The sequence below is a fragment of the Dendrobates tinctorius genome, unplaced genomic scaffold (assembly GCF_039654945.1).
Source record: "Dendrobates tinctorius isolate UK_male_01 unplaced genomic scaffold, ASM3965494v1 ptg000214l, whole genome shotgun sequence".
In the NCBI taxonomy this organism is placed as follows: domain Eukaryota; kingdom Metazoa; phylum Chordata; class Amphibia; order Anura; family Dendrobatidae; genus Dendrobates; species Dendrobates tinctorius.
Genome location: NW_027361881.1, coordinates 441,962 through 458,010, shown reverse-complemented (window position 1 = coordinate 458,010; position 16,049 = coordinate 441,962). Strand labels below are relative to the sequence as shown.

At 45.9% G+C, this 16,049-nt stretch overlaps 1 protein-coding gene across 2 annotated transcripts in view; it reads right to left on the bottom strand.

The window, feature by feature from the left end:
- CRISPLD2 (cysteine rich secretory protein LCCL domain containing 2) overlaps positions 1 to 16,049 on the bottom strand; it is a 77,847-nt gene that overhangs the window by 35,376 nt on the left and 26,422 nt on the right. The window lies entirely within an intron of this gene.

Sequence of the window (16,049 nt, the reverse complement as noted above, 5' to 3'; positions counted from 1 at the left end):
ACACCTGACCCGCGGGACGGACACCTGACCCGCGGGACGGACACAAGACCCGCGGGACGGACACAAGACCCGCGGGACGGACACAAGACCCGCGGGACGGACACATGACCCGCGAGACGGACACATGACCCGCGAGACGGACACATGACCCGCGAGACGGACACATGACCCGCGAGACGGACACATGACCCGCGAGACGGACACATGACCCGCGAGACAGACACATGACCCGCGAGACGGACACATGACCCGCGAGACGGACACATGACCCGCGAGACGGACACATGACCCGCGAGACGGACACATGACCCGCGAGACGGACACATGACCCGCGAGACGGACACATGACCCGCGAGACGGACACATGACCCGCGAGACGGACACATGACCCGCGAGACGGACACATGACCCGCGAGACGGACACATGACCCGCGGGACGTAAGCATAACCGCGGACCGCACCTGCAGAGAATCTGCTCCGTTACCTGCAGAGCCGCCTGTTGTGTTCGGGTCATGCACAGATTTTTATTCCCTCCTGATCTTACTCTCATTAATAAAAAGACACCATCACTGCACAGAGTTATCCAAGCAGGCAGGAAAGGGCTAACTCCAGAATGCTAGGCACCTTCACATCTTCTAGCAGGAGCCCCAGCTGATGGAGGAAAGGGATCTTTACTATACAAGCAATAATTATAAAGATCCCTTTACACCATCCCTTTACTCCAGCAGCAGAGGCTCCTGCTAGAAGATGGGGGATGTGCCAAGCATTCTGGAGCAAACACTTGTAGTATTTATCTAGTCAACACCACTAGGGGCACCATGGAGTCATCACTCTACCTGGATCCTCCAGGACTGTAGGGTTCCTCATTCCCTGCCCCCCCTCCCAGACACAGCAAGGAAAACAATAGTCCGAATATCTAGTATAAGCGGGAACCATCCATCACCAGAGATAAGTGATGACATCACTGAGAATGCCTCCTATCCATCATCAGAGATCAGAGGTGACATCACTGAGAATGCCTCCTAGCCATCACCAGAGATCAGCGGTGACATCACGGAGAATGCCTCCTATCCATCACTAGAGATCAGCGGTGACATCACTGAGAATGTCTCCTATCCATCACTACAGATCAGCGGTGACATCACTGAGAATGCCTCCTACCCATCACCAGAGATAAGCGATGACATCACTGAGAATGCCTCCTATCCATCACCAGAGATCAGCGGTGACATCACTGAGAATGCCTCCTATCCATCACCAGAGATCAGAGGTGACATCACTGAGAATGTCTCCTATCCATCACCAGAGATCAGAGGTGACATCACTGAGAATGTCTCCTATCCATCACCAGAGATCAGCGGTGACATCACTGAGAATGCCTCCTATCCATCACCAGAGATCAGCGGTGACATCACTGAGAATGCCTCCTATCCATCACCAGAGATCAGAGGTGACATCACTGAGAATGTCTCCTATCCATCACCAGAGATCAGCGGTGACATCACTGAGAATGCCTCCTATCCATCACCAGAGATCAGCGGTGACATCACTGAGAATGTCTCCTATCCATCACTACAGATCAGCGGTGACATCACTGAGAATGCCTCCTACCCATCACCAGAGATAAGCGATGACATCACTGAGAATGCCTCCTATCCATCACCAGAGATCAGCGGTGACATCACTGAGAATGCCTCCTATCCATCACCAGAGATCAGAGGTGACATCACTGAGAATGTCTCCTATCCATCACCAGAGATCAGAGGTGACATCACTGAGAATGTCTCCTATCCATCACCAGAGATCAGCGGTGACATCACTGAGAATGCCTCCTATCCATCACCAGAGATCAGCGGTGACATCACTGAGAATGCCTCCTATCCATCACCAGAGATCAGAGGTGACATCACTGAGAATGTCTCCTATCCATCACTAGAGATCAGCGGTGACATCACTGAGAATGTCTCCTATCCATCACTAGAGATCAGCGGTGACATCACTGAGAATGTCTCCTATCCATCACCAGAGATCAGAGGTGACATCACTGAGAATGTCTCCTATCCATCACCAGAGATCAGAGGTGACATCACTGAGAATGTCTCCTATCCATCACCAGAGATCAGAGGTGACATCACTGAGAATGTCTCCTATCCATCACCAGAGATCAGAGGTGACCTCACTGAGAATGTCTCCTATCCATCACCAGAGATCAGAGGTGACATCACTGAGAAAGCCTCCTATCCATCACTAGAGATCAGAAGTGACATCACTGAGAATGCCTCCTATCCATCACTAGAGATCAGCGGTGACATCACTGAGAATGCCTCCTATCCATCACCAGAGATCAGAGGTGACATCACTGAGAATGCCTCCTATCCATCACTAGAGATCAGAGGTGACATCACTGGGAATGTCTCCTATCCATCACTAGAGATCAGCGGTGACATCACTGAGAATGTCTCCTATCCATCACTAGAGATCAGCGGTGACATCACTGAGAATGTCTCCTATCCATCACCAGAGATCAGAGGTGACATCACTGAGAATGCCTCCTATCCATCACTAGAGATCAGAGGTGACATCACTGGGAATGTCTCCTATCCATCACTAGAGATCAGCGGTGACATCACTGAGAATGTCTCCTATCCATCACTAGAGATCAGCGGTGACATCACTGAGAATGTCTCCTATCCATCACTAGAGATCAGAGGTGACATCACTGAGAATGCCTCCTATCCATCACTAGAGATCAGAGGTGACATCACTGAGAATACCTCCTATCCATCACCAGAGATCAGAGGTGACATCACTGAGAATGTCTCCTATCCATCACTAGAGATCAGAGGTGACATCACTGAGAATGCCTCCTATCCATCACTAGAGATCAGAGGTGACATCACTGAGAATGCCTCCTATCCATCACTAGAGATCAGAGGTGACATCACTGAGAATTCCTCCTATCCATCGACAGAGATCAGAGGTCAGGATATCAGGACTCTTCAGACCTACAGATGACTACCCATTCCTGCTACTACATGTGGGGACAAATGACACCGTGAGAAACAACCTGGAAACCATCTGCAGAGACTTTGAAGACTTAGGCAAGAAAGTGAAAGAACTGGGAGCGCAGGTGGTCTTCTCTTCCATCCTCCCAGTGGATGGCCATGGAACAAGGAGGTGGAATAAGATTCTGCAGGTGAACAACTGGCTACGTCGATGGTGCCGTCAGCAACGATTTGGATTTCTGGATCACGGAGTGAACTACTTATACGATGGACTACTTGCTAGAGATGGGGTGCACCTTACGAAGACTGGAAAGCAGGTATTTGGAAGTCGCCTTGCTACACTTGTAAGGAGAGCTTTAAACTAGAACAACATGGGAAGGGAAGCAAAAGACCAGAAAAAGCCATACACCTGACAAATGCTATTGAGAACTCTGCTATTAGAAGTGGAAAGGAAGAACAAAGACGAAAGAATCTAATTAATAAAAATATTGGAGAAAGAGAAACCAATCACAAACTAAAATGTTTCTATACTAATGCACAAAGCATGGGCAACAAACAAGGAGAATTGGAACTACTAACACAGGAAAAGAAATATGATGTCATTGGAATCACTGAGACTTGGTGGGACAATACACATGATTGGAATACAAGACTAGAAGGATACAACTTATTTACAAGAAACAGACTTGATAAACGAGGAGGAGGTGTCGCATTGTATGTTAGAAACGCGTATATCTGCACAGAGATTGAAGCTTCAGAGACTGGGAGTTCTGTGGAAACTGTTTGGGTAAGAATACAAGGACAGAACAATGGAAAGGACACCATTGTAGGCATTTACTACAGGCCGCCTGTGCAAGCTGAAGATATGGATGAACTCTTCATGCATCAAATGGCCAAGTTCTCCAAAAAATATGACATAGTTGTCATGGGAGATTTCAACTATCCAGACATTTGTTGGGAATCTCTCTCAGGCAAAACTAACAGGTCAAGGAAATTCTTATCCTCTCTTGCTGACAACTTTATCTTCCAAAAGGTAAGAGAGAAAACAAGGGGAACTGCTACCTTGGATCTAATCCTTATAAACAGGGAGGAAATGGTTGAGGAGGTAAAAGTGGCTGGGACCCTAGGAGGTAGTGACCATGCTATTTTAGAATTTTGGATAACTAGAGGAGGAAGACCTGTGAAGACTCAGACGTCAAGGTTAGATTTCAGAAAGGCAGATTTTAAGGGATTCAGAAAGAGAATTGGAGGGATCCAATGGCTGGATATCCTTAAAGACAAAAATGTCCAGGAAGGATGGGAAATTTTGAAAAATGAAATTCTCAAAGCACAGTTGTTAACAATTCCGAAAAGAGGGAAGAATAGGAAGCATTTAAGGAAACCAGGATGGATGAACACAGAACTTAAGCACATGCTAAAAAGGAAGAAAAAAATGTTTATAAAATGGAAAGAGGGAGGCATATCTAAAGAAGAATATAATGCTGTCTGCAGAACCTGCAGGGCACAAATCAGATTAGCTAAAGCTGAAAATGAATTGAGGCTTGCAAGAGATGTCAAAAGCAATAATAAAGGATTTTGGGGATATGTCAAAAGTAAAAGAAAAGTCAAAGATGCTATAGGATTTTTACAGGATGAAAATGATGAAATGGTAAGACAGGATGTTGAGAAGGCTGAACTTTTAAATTCCTATTTTGCATCTGTTTTCTCTCAGAAAGGAAATGTAACATCAACTGTTATTCACTGTCCTATTAAGGGAATAGAAGAATCCAGGATATCTATAAACAGAAAGATAGTGAGGAAACACTTAGCTAACCTAAATGAATTCAAATCTCCAGGTCCAGATGAATTACACCCCAGAGTACTGAAGGAGATAGCAGAAGAAATTTTTGAACCCCTCTCCATAATCTTTGAAAATTCTTGGAGAACAGGAGAAGTGCCAGAAGACTGGAGAAGAGCAAATGTTGTTCCTATCTTCAAAAAGGGGAAGAAGGTGGACCCAGGCAACTATAGGCCGGTGAGTCTGACTTCTACACCAGGAAAGATCTTTGAACAAATTATTAAACAACATGTATGTCAATACCTGGATAAGAATGAAGTGATTAAACAGAGTCAGCATGGGTTTGTAACTAATAAGTCATGTCAGACTAACTTAATTTCCTTCTATGACGGTATCACTGATTGGGTGGATCAAGGAAATGCTGTAGATATAGTATATCTAGACTTCAGCAAAGCATTTGACAAAGTCTCTCATACAATCCTTATTGAAAAAATGACTAAGTATGGAATGGACAAGGCAACGGTTAGGTGGATTCATAACTGGCTTAGTGATCGGACCCAAAGAGTGGTCGTAAATGGCTGCACATCCAGTTGGAAGAATGTCTCAAGTGGGGTACCACAGGGCTCTGTCCTGGGCCCTGTATTGTTCAACATCTTTATCAATGATTTAGAAGAAGGAATTGAGGGTAAACTGATTAAATTTGCTGATGACACAAAGCTAGGAGGGATAGCTAATACTAGAGAAGAGAGAGAGAGGATTCAAAAAGATTTAAATAAACTGGAGAAGTGGGCAGCAACTAACAGAATGGTTTTTAACAGGGAGAAATGCAAAGTACTACATCTGGGCAATAAAAATGAAAAAAGCATATACAGAATGTGAGGAATAGAGCTAAGCAACAGCACATGTGAAAAAGACTTGGGTATACTAATAGATCACAGACTGAATATGAGTCAACAGTGTGATGCAGCAGCAAAAAAGGCAAATGCAATTCTAGGATGTATTAACAGAAGCATACAGTCTAGATCAGGGTTTCCCCAACTCCAGTCCTCAAGGCACACCAACAGATCATGTTTTCAGGATTTCCTTTGTATTGCACAGGTGAAGCAATTATCACCTGAGCAATACTAAGGAAATCCTGAAAACATGATCTGTTGGTGTGCCTTGAGGACTGGAGTTGGGAAACCCTGGTCTAGATCACGTGAAGTCATTATTTCCCTCTACTCCTCTTTGGTCAGACCTCATCTGGAATATTGTGTCCAGTTTTGGGCACCACATTTTAAAAAAGACATCAACAAACTGGAGCAAGTTCAGAAAAGAGCGACCAGAATGGTGACCGGTCTGCAAACCCTGTCTTATGAGGAAAGGTTGCAGGATTTGGGAATGTTTAGTTTGCAAAAGAGAAGACTGAGAGGAGACTTAATAGCTGTCTACAAATATCTAAAGGGCTGTCACATTGTAGAAGGATCAACTTTATTCTCATTTGCACAAGGAAAGACTAGAAGCAATGGGATGAAACTGAATGGGAGGAGACACAGATTAGATATTAGAAAAAACTTTTTGACAGAGTGATCAATGAGTGGAACAAGCTGCCACGAGAAGTGGTGAGTAGAGTTGAGCGACTTTGGTCGGATCGGGTTTCGTGAAACCCGAATGAAACAAAATAAGTTTCAGATGAAACTCGTCCGACTAGAGCAAAACAAAGTCGGAGTTTCGTCCGAAACCCGACCCCAATGCAAGTCAATGGGAAATAAAAGTCGGACGAAACTCCGACTTTGTTTTGCTCTAGTCGGACGAATTTCATCTGAAACTTATTTTGTTTCATTCGGGTTTCACGAAACCCGATCCGACCAAAGTCACTCAACTCTAGTGGTGAGTTCTCCTTCAATGGAAGTCTTCAAACAGAGGCTGGACAGACATCTGACTGGGATGATTTAGCGAATCCTGCTTTGAGCAGGGGGTTGGACCAGATGGCCCAGGAGGTCCCTTCCAACTCTACGACTCTATGATAGGTGACATCACTGAGAATGTCTCCTATCCATCTCCAGAGATCAGAGGTGACATCACTGAGAATGTCTCCTATCCATCACTAGAGATCAGCGGTGACATCACTGTGAATGCCTCCTATCCATCACTAGAGATCAGAGGTGACATCACTGAGAATTCCTCCTATCCATCACCAGAGATCAGAGGTGACATCACTGAGAATGTCTCCTATCCATCTCCAGAGATCAGAGGTGACATCACTGAGAATGCCTCCTATCCATCACTAGAGATCAGCGGTGACATCACTGAGAATGTCTCCTATCCATCACTAGAGATCAGAGGTGACATCACTGAGAATGCCTCCTATCCATCACTAGAGATCAGAGGTGACATCACTGAGAATGCCTCCTATCCATCACTAGAGATCAGAGGTGACATCACTGAGAATGCCTCCTATCCATCACTAGAGATCAGAGGTGACATCACTGAGAATTCCTCCTATCCATCACCAGAGATCAGAGGTGACATCACTGAGAATGTCTCCTATACATCTCCAGAGATCAGAGCTGACATCACTGAGAATGCCTCCTATCCATCACTAGAGATCAGCAGTGACATCACTGAGAATGCCTCCTATCCATCACTAGAGATCAGAGGTGACATCACTGAGAATTCCTCCTATCCATCACCAGAGATCAGAGGTGACATCACTGAGAATGTCTCCTATCCATCTCCAGAGATCAGAGGTGACATCACTGAGAATGCCTCCTATCCATCACTAGAGATCAGCGGTGACATCACTGAGAATGTCTCCTATCCATCACTAGAGATCAGAGGTGACATCACTGAGAATGCCTCCTATCCATCACTAGAGATCAGAGGTGACAACACTGAGAATACCTCCTATCCATCACTAGAGATCAGAGGTGACATCACTGAGAATGCCTCCTATCCAGCACCAGAGATCAGCGGTGACATCACTGAGAATGTCTCCTATCCATCACTAGAGATCAGCGGTGACATCACTGAGAATGCCTCCTATCCATCACTAGAGATCAGCGGTGACATCACTGAGAATGCCTCCTATCCATCACTAGAGATCAGAGGTGACATCACTGAGAATTCCTCCTATCCATCACCAGAGATCAGAGGTGACATCACTGAGAATGTCTCCTATCCATCACCAGAGATCAGAGGTGACATCACTGAGAATGCCTCCTATCCATCTCCAGAGATCAGAGGTGACATCACTGAGAATGCCTCCTATCCATCACTAGAGATCAGCGGTGACATCACTGAGAATGCCTCCTATCCATCACTAGAGATCAGAGGTGACATCACTGAGAATTCCTCCTATCCATCACCAGAGATCAGCGGTGACATCACTGAGAATGTCTCCTATCCATCTCCAGAGATCAGAGGTGACATCACTGAGAATGCCTCCTATCCATCACTAGAGATCAGCGGTGACATCACTGAGAATGCCTCCTATCCATCACTAGAGATCAGAGGTGACATCACTGAGAATTCCTCCTATCCATCACCAGAGATCAGAGGTGACATCACTGAGAATGTCTCCTATCCATCACCAGAGATCAGAGGTGACATCACTGAGAATGCCTCCTATCCATCTCCAGAGATCAGAGGTGACATCACTGAGAATGCCTCCTATCCATCACTAGAGATCAGAGGTGACATCACTGAGAACGTCTCCTATCCATCACTAGAGATCAGAGGTGACATCACTGAGAATGCCTCCTATCCATCACTAGAGATCAGAGGTGACATCACTGAGAACGTCTCCTATCCATCACTAGAGATCAGAGGTGACATCACTGAGAATGCCTCCTATCCATCACTAGAGATCAGAGGTGACATCACTGAGAATGTCTCCTATCCATCACCAGAGATCAGAGGTGACATCACTGAGAATGCTTCCTATCCATCACTAGAGATCAGCGGTGACATCACTGAGAATGCTTCCTATCCATCACTAGAGATCAGAGGTGACATCACTGAGAATGTCTCCTATCCATCACTAGAGATCAGAGGTGACATCACTGAGAATGTCTCCTATCCATCTCCAGAGATCAGAGGTGACATCACTGAGAATGTCTCCTATCCATCTCCAGAGATCAGAGGTGACATCACTGAGAATGCTTCCTATCCATCACTAGAGATCAGCGGTGACATCACTGAGAATGCTTCCTATCCATCACTAGAGATCAGAGGTGACATCACTGAGAATTCCTCCTATCCATCACCAGAGATCAGAGGTGACATCATTGAGAATGTCTCCTATCCATCTCCAGAGATCAGAGGTGACATCACTGAGAATGTCTCCTATCCATCTCCAGAGATCAGAGGTGACATCACTGAGAATGTCTTCTATCCATCTCCAGAGATCAGAGGTGACATCACTGAGAATGCCTCCTATCCATCACTAGAGATCAGAGGTGACATCACTGAGAATGTCTCCTATCCATCACTAGAGATCAGAGGTGACATCACTGAGAATGTCTCCTATCCATCTCCAGAGATCAGAGGTGACATCACTGAGAATGCTTCCTATCCATCACTAGAGATCAGCGGTGACATCACTGAGAATGCTTCCTATCCATCACTAGAGATCAGAGGTGACATCACTGAGAATTCCTCCTATCCATCACCAGAGATCAGAGGTGACATCACTGAGAATGTCTCCTATCCATCTCCAGAGATCAGAGGTGACATCACTGAGAATGTCTCCTATCCATCTCCAGAGATCAGAGGTGACATCACTGAGAATGTCTCCTATCCATCTCCAGAGATCAGAGGTGACATCACTGAGAATGTCTCCTATCCATCTCCAGAGTTCAGAGGTGACATCACTGAGAATGTCTCCTATCCATCTCCAGAGATCAGAGGTGACATCACTGAGAATGTCTCCTATCCATCTCCAGAGATCAGAGGTGACATCACTGAGAATGTCTCCTATCCATCTCCAGAGATCAGAGGTGACATCACTGAGAATGCCTCCTATCCATCACTAGAGATCAGCGGTGACATCACTGAGAATGTCTCCTATCCATCACTAGAGATCAGAGGTGACATCACTGAGAATGCCTCCTATCCATCACTAGAGATCAGAGGTGACATCACTGAGAATGCCTCCTATCCATCACTAGAGATCAGAGGTGACATCACTGAGAATGCCTCCTATCCATCACTAGAGATCAGAGGTGACATCACTGAGAATTCCTCCTATCCATCACCAGAGATCAGAGGTGACATCACTGAGAATGTCTCCTATACATCTCCAGAGATCAGAGCTGACATCACTGAGAATGCCTCCTATCCATCACTAGAGATCAGCAGTGACATCACTGAGAATGCCTCCTATCCATCACTAGAGATCAGAGGTGACATCACTGAGAATGTCTCCTATCCATCTCCAGAGATCAGAGGTGACATCACTGAGAATGCCTCCTATCCATCACTAGAGATCAGCGGTGACATCACTGAGAATGTCTCCTATCCATCACTAGAGATCAGAGGTGACATCACTGAGAATGCCTCCTATCCATCACTAGAGATCAGAGGTGACATCACTGAGAATGCCTCCTATCCATCACTAGAGATCAGAGGTGACATCACTGAGAATACCTCCTATCCATCACTAGAGATCAGAGGTGACATAACTGAGAATGCCTCCTATCCATCACTAGAGATCAGAGGTGACAACACTGAGAATACCTCCTATCCATCACTAGAGATCAGAGGTGACATCACTGAGAATGCCTCCTATCCATCACCAGAGATCAGCGGTGACATCACTGAGAATGTCTCCTATCCATCACTAGAGATCAGCGGTGACATCACTGAGAATGCCTCCTATCCATCACTAGAGATCAGCGGTGACATCACTGAGAATGCCTCCTATCCATCACTAGAGATCAGAGGTGACATCACTGAGAATTCCTCCTATCCATCACCAGAGATCAGAGGTGACATCACTGAGAATGTCTCCTATCCATCACCAGAGATCAGAGGTGACATCACTGAGAATGCCTCCTATCCATCTCCAGAGATCAGAGGTGACATCACTGAGAATGCCTCCTATCCATCACTAGAGATCAGCGGTGACATCACTGAGAATGCCTCCTATCCATCACTAGAGATCAGAGGTGACATCACTGAGAATTCCTCCTATCCATCACCAGAGATCAGCGGTGACATCACTGAGAATGTCTCCTATCCATCTCCAGAGATCAGAGGTGACATCACTGAGAATGCCTCCTATCCATCACTAGAGATCAGCGGTGACATCACTGAGAATGCCTCCTATCCATCACTAGAGATCAGAGGTGACATCACTGAGAATTCCTCCTATCCATCACCAGAGATCAGAGGTGACATCACTGAGAATGCCTCCTATCCATCTCCAGAGATCAGAGGTGACATCACTGAGAATGCCTCCTATCCATCACCAGAGATCAGAGGTGACATCACTGAGAATGCCTCCTATCCATCACTAGAGATCAGAGGTGACATCACTGAGAATGTCTCCTATCCATCACTAGAGATCAGAGGTGACATCACTGAGAATGCCTCCTATCCATCACTAGAGATCAGAGGTGACATCACTGAGAATGCCTCCTATCCATCACTAGAGATCAGAGGTGACATCACTGAGAATGTTTCCTATCCATCACTAGAGATCAGAGGTGACATCACTGAGAATGTCTCCTATCCATCACTAGAGATCAGAGGTGACATCACTGAGAATGTCTCCTATCCATCACCAGAGATCAGAGGTGACATCACTGAGAATGCTTCCTATCCATCACTAGAGATCAGCGGTGACATCACTGAGAATGTCTCCTATCCATCACTAGAGATCAGAGGTGACATCACTGAGAATGTCTCCTATCCATCACTAGAGATCAGAGGTGACATCACTGAGAATGCTTCCTATCCATCACTAGAGATCAGAGGTGACATCACTGAGAATGTCTCCTATCCATCACTAGAGATCAGAGGTGACATCACTGAGAATGCCTCCTATCCATCACTAGAGATCAGAGGTGACATCACTGAGAATGTCTCCTATCCATCACTAGAGATCAGAGGTGACATCACTGAGAATGTCTCCTATCCATCACTAGAGATCAGAGGTGACATCACTGAGAATGTCTCCTATACATCTCCAGAGATCAGAGCTGACATCACTGAGAATGCCTCCTATCCATCACTAGAGATCAGCAGTGACATCACTGAGAATGCCTCCTATCCATCACTAGAGATCAGAGGTGACATCACTGAGTATGTCTCCTATCCATCTCCAGAGATCAGAGGTGACATCACTGAGAATGCCTCCTATCCATCACTAGAGATCAGCGGTGACATCACTGAGAATGTCTCCTATCCATCACTAGAGATCAGAGGTGACATCACTGAGAATGCCTCCTATCCATCACTAGAGATCAGAGGTGACATCACTGAGAATGCCTCCTATCCATCACTAGAGATCAGAGGTGACATCACTGAGAATACCTCCTATCCATCACTAGAGATCAGAGGTGACATAACTGAGAATGCCTCCTATCCATCACTAGAGATCAGAGGTGACAACACTGAGAATACCTCCTATCCATCACTAGAGATCAGAGGTGACATCACTGAGAATGCCTCCTATCCAGCACCAGAGATCAGCGGTGACATCACTGAGAATGTCTCCTATCCATCACTAGAGATCAGCGGTGACATCACTGAGAATGCCTCCTATCCATCACTAGAGATCAGCGGTGACATCACTGAGAATGCCTCCTATCCATCACTAGAGATCAGAGGTGACATCACTGAGAATTCCTCCTATCCATCACCAGAGATCAGAGGTGACATCACTGAGAATGTCTCCTATCCATCACCAGAGATCAGAGGTGACATCACTGAGAATGCCTCCTATCCATCTCCAGAGATCAGAGGTGACATCACTGAGAATGCCTCCTATCCATCACTAGAGATCAGCGGTGACATCACTGAGAATGCCTCCTATCCATCACTAGAGATCAGAGGTGACATCACTGAGAATTCCTCCTATCCATCACCAGAGATCAGCGGTGACATCACTGAGAATGTCTCCTATCCATCTCCAGAGATCAGAGGTGACATCACTGAGAATGCCTCCTATCCATCACTAGAGATCAGCGGTGACATCACTGAGAATGCCTCCTATCCATCACTAGAGATCAGAGGTGACATCACTGAGAATTCCTCCTATCCATCACCAGAGATCAGAGGTGACATCACTGAGAATGTCTCCTATCCATCACCAGAGATCAGAGGTGACATCACTGAGAATGCCTCCTATCCATCTCCAGAGATCAGAGGTGACATCACTGAGAATGCCTCCTATCCATCACCAGAGATCAGAGGTGACATCACTGAGAATGCCTCCTATCCATCACTAGAGATCAGAGGTGACATCACTGAGAATGTCTCCTATCCATCACTAGAGATCAGAGGTGACATCACTGAGAATGCCTCCTATCCATCACTAGAGATCAGAGGTGACATCACTGAGAATGCCTCCTATCCATCACTAGAGATCAGAGGTGACATCACTGAGAATGTCTCCTATCCATCACTAGAGATCAGAGGTGACATCACTGAGAATGTCTCCTATCCATCACTAGAGATCAGAGGTGACATCACTGAGAATGTCTCCTATCCATCACCAGAGATCAGAGGTGACATCACTGAGAATGCTTCCTATCCATCACTAGAGATCAGCGGTGACATCACTGAGAATGTCTCCTATCCATCACTAGAGATCAGAGGTGACATCACTGAGAATGTCTCCTATCCATCACTAGAGATCAGAGGTGACATCACTGAGAATGCTTCCTATCCATCACTAGAGATCAGAGGTGACATCACTGAGAATGCTTCCTATCCATCACTAGAGATCAGAGGTGACATCACTGAGAATGTCTCCTATCCATCACTAGAGATCAGAGGTGACATCACTGAGAATGCTTCCTATCCATCACTAGAGATCAGAGGTGACATCACTGAAAATGCTTCCTATCCATCACTAGAGATCAGAGGTGACATCACTGAGAATGTCTCCTATCCATCACTAGAGATCAGAGGTGACATCACTGAGAATGCCTCCTATCCATCACTAGAGATCAGAGGTGACATCACTGAGAATGTCTCCTATCCATCACTAGAGATCAGAGGTGACATCACTGAGAATGTCTCCTATCCATCACTAGAGATCAGAGGTGACATCACTGAGAATGTCTCCTATCCATCACCAGAGATCAGAGGTGACATCACTGAGAATGCTTCCTATCCATCACTAGAGATCAGCGGTGACATCACTGAGAATGTCTCCTATCCATCACTAGAGATCAGAGGTGACATCACTGAGAATGTCTCCTATCCATCACTAGAGATCAGAGGTGACATCACTGAGAATGCTTCCTATCCATCACTAGAGATCAGAGGTGACATCACTGAGAATGCTTCCTATCCATCACTAGAGATCAGAGGTGACATCACTGAGAATGTCTCCTATCCATCACTAGAGATCAGAGGTGACATCACTGAGAATGCCTCCTATCCATCACTAGAGATCAGAGGTGACATCACTGAGAATGCCTCCTATCCATCACTAGAGATCAGAGGTGACATCACTGAGAATGCTTCCTATCCATCACTAGAGATCAGCGGTGACATCACTGAGAATGCCTCCTATCCATCACCAGAGATCAGCGGTGACATCACTGAGAATGTCTCCTATCCATCTCCAGAGATCAGAGGTGACATCACTGAGAATGCCTCCTATCCATCACTAGAGATCAGAGGTGACATCACTGAGAATGTCTCCTATCCATCACTAGAGATCAGAGGTGACATCACTGAGAATGCCTCCTATCCATCACTAGAGATCAGAGGTGACATCACTGAGAATGCCTCCTATCCATCACCAGAGATCAGCGGTGACATCACTGAGAATGTCTCCTATCCATCACTAGAGATCAGCGGTGACATCACTGAGAATGTCTCCTATCCATCACTAGAGATCAGAGGTGACATCACTGAGAATGCCTCCTATCCATCACTAGAGATCAGAGGTGACATCACTGAGAATGCCTCCTATCCATCACTAGAGATCAGAGGTGACATCACTGAGAATGCCTCCTATCCATCACTAGAGATCAGAGGTGACATCACTGAGAATTCCTCCTATCCATCACCAGAGATCAGAGGTGACATCACTGAGAATGTCTCCTATACATCTCCAGAGATCAGAGCTGACATCACTGAGAATGCCTCCTATCCATCACTAGAGATCAGCAGTGACATCACTGAGAATGCCTCCTATCCATCACTAGAGATCAGAGGTGACATCACTGAGAATGTCTCCTATCCATCTCCAGAGATCAGAGGTGACATCACTGAGAATGCCTCCTATCCATCACTAGAGATCAGCGGTGACATCACTGAGAATGTCTCCTATCCATCACTAGAGATCAGAGGTGACATCACTGAGAATGCCTCCTATCCATCACTAGAGATCAGAGGTGACATCACTGAGAATGCCTCCTATCCATCACTAGAGATCAGAGGTGACATCACTGAGAATACCTCCTATCCATCACTAGAGATCAGAGGTGACATAACTGAGAATGCCTCCTATCCATCACTAGAGATCAGAGGTGACAACACTGAGAATACCTCCTATCCATCACTAGAGATCAGAGGTGACATCACTGAGAATGCCTCCTATCCAGCACCAGAGATCAGCGGTGACATCACTGAGAATGTCTCCTATCCATCACTAGAGATCAGCGGTGACATCACTGAGAATGCCTCCTATCCATCACTAGAGATCAGCGGTGACATCACTGAGAATGCCTCCTATCCATCACTAGAGATCAGAGGTGACATCACTGAGAATTCCTCCTATCCATCACCAGAGATCAGAGGTGACATCACTGAGAATGTCTCCTATCCATCACCAGAGATCAGAGGTGACATCACTGAGAATGCCTCCTATCCATCTCCAGAGATCAGAGGTGACATCACTGAGAATGCCTCCTATCCATCACTAGAGATCAGCGGTGACATCACTGAGAATGCCTCCTATCCATCACTAGAGATCAGAGGTGACATCACTGAGAATTCCTCCTATCCATCACCAGAGATCAGCGGTGACATCACTGAGAATGTCTCCTATCCATCTCCAGAGATCAGAGGTGACATCACTGAGAATGCCTCCTATCCATCAC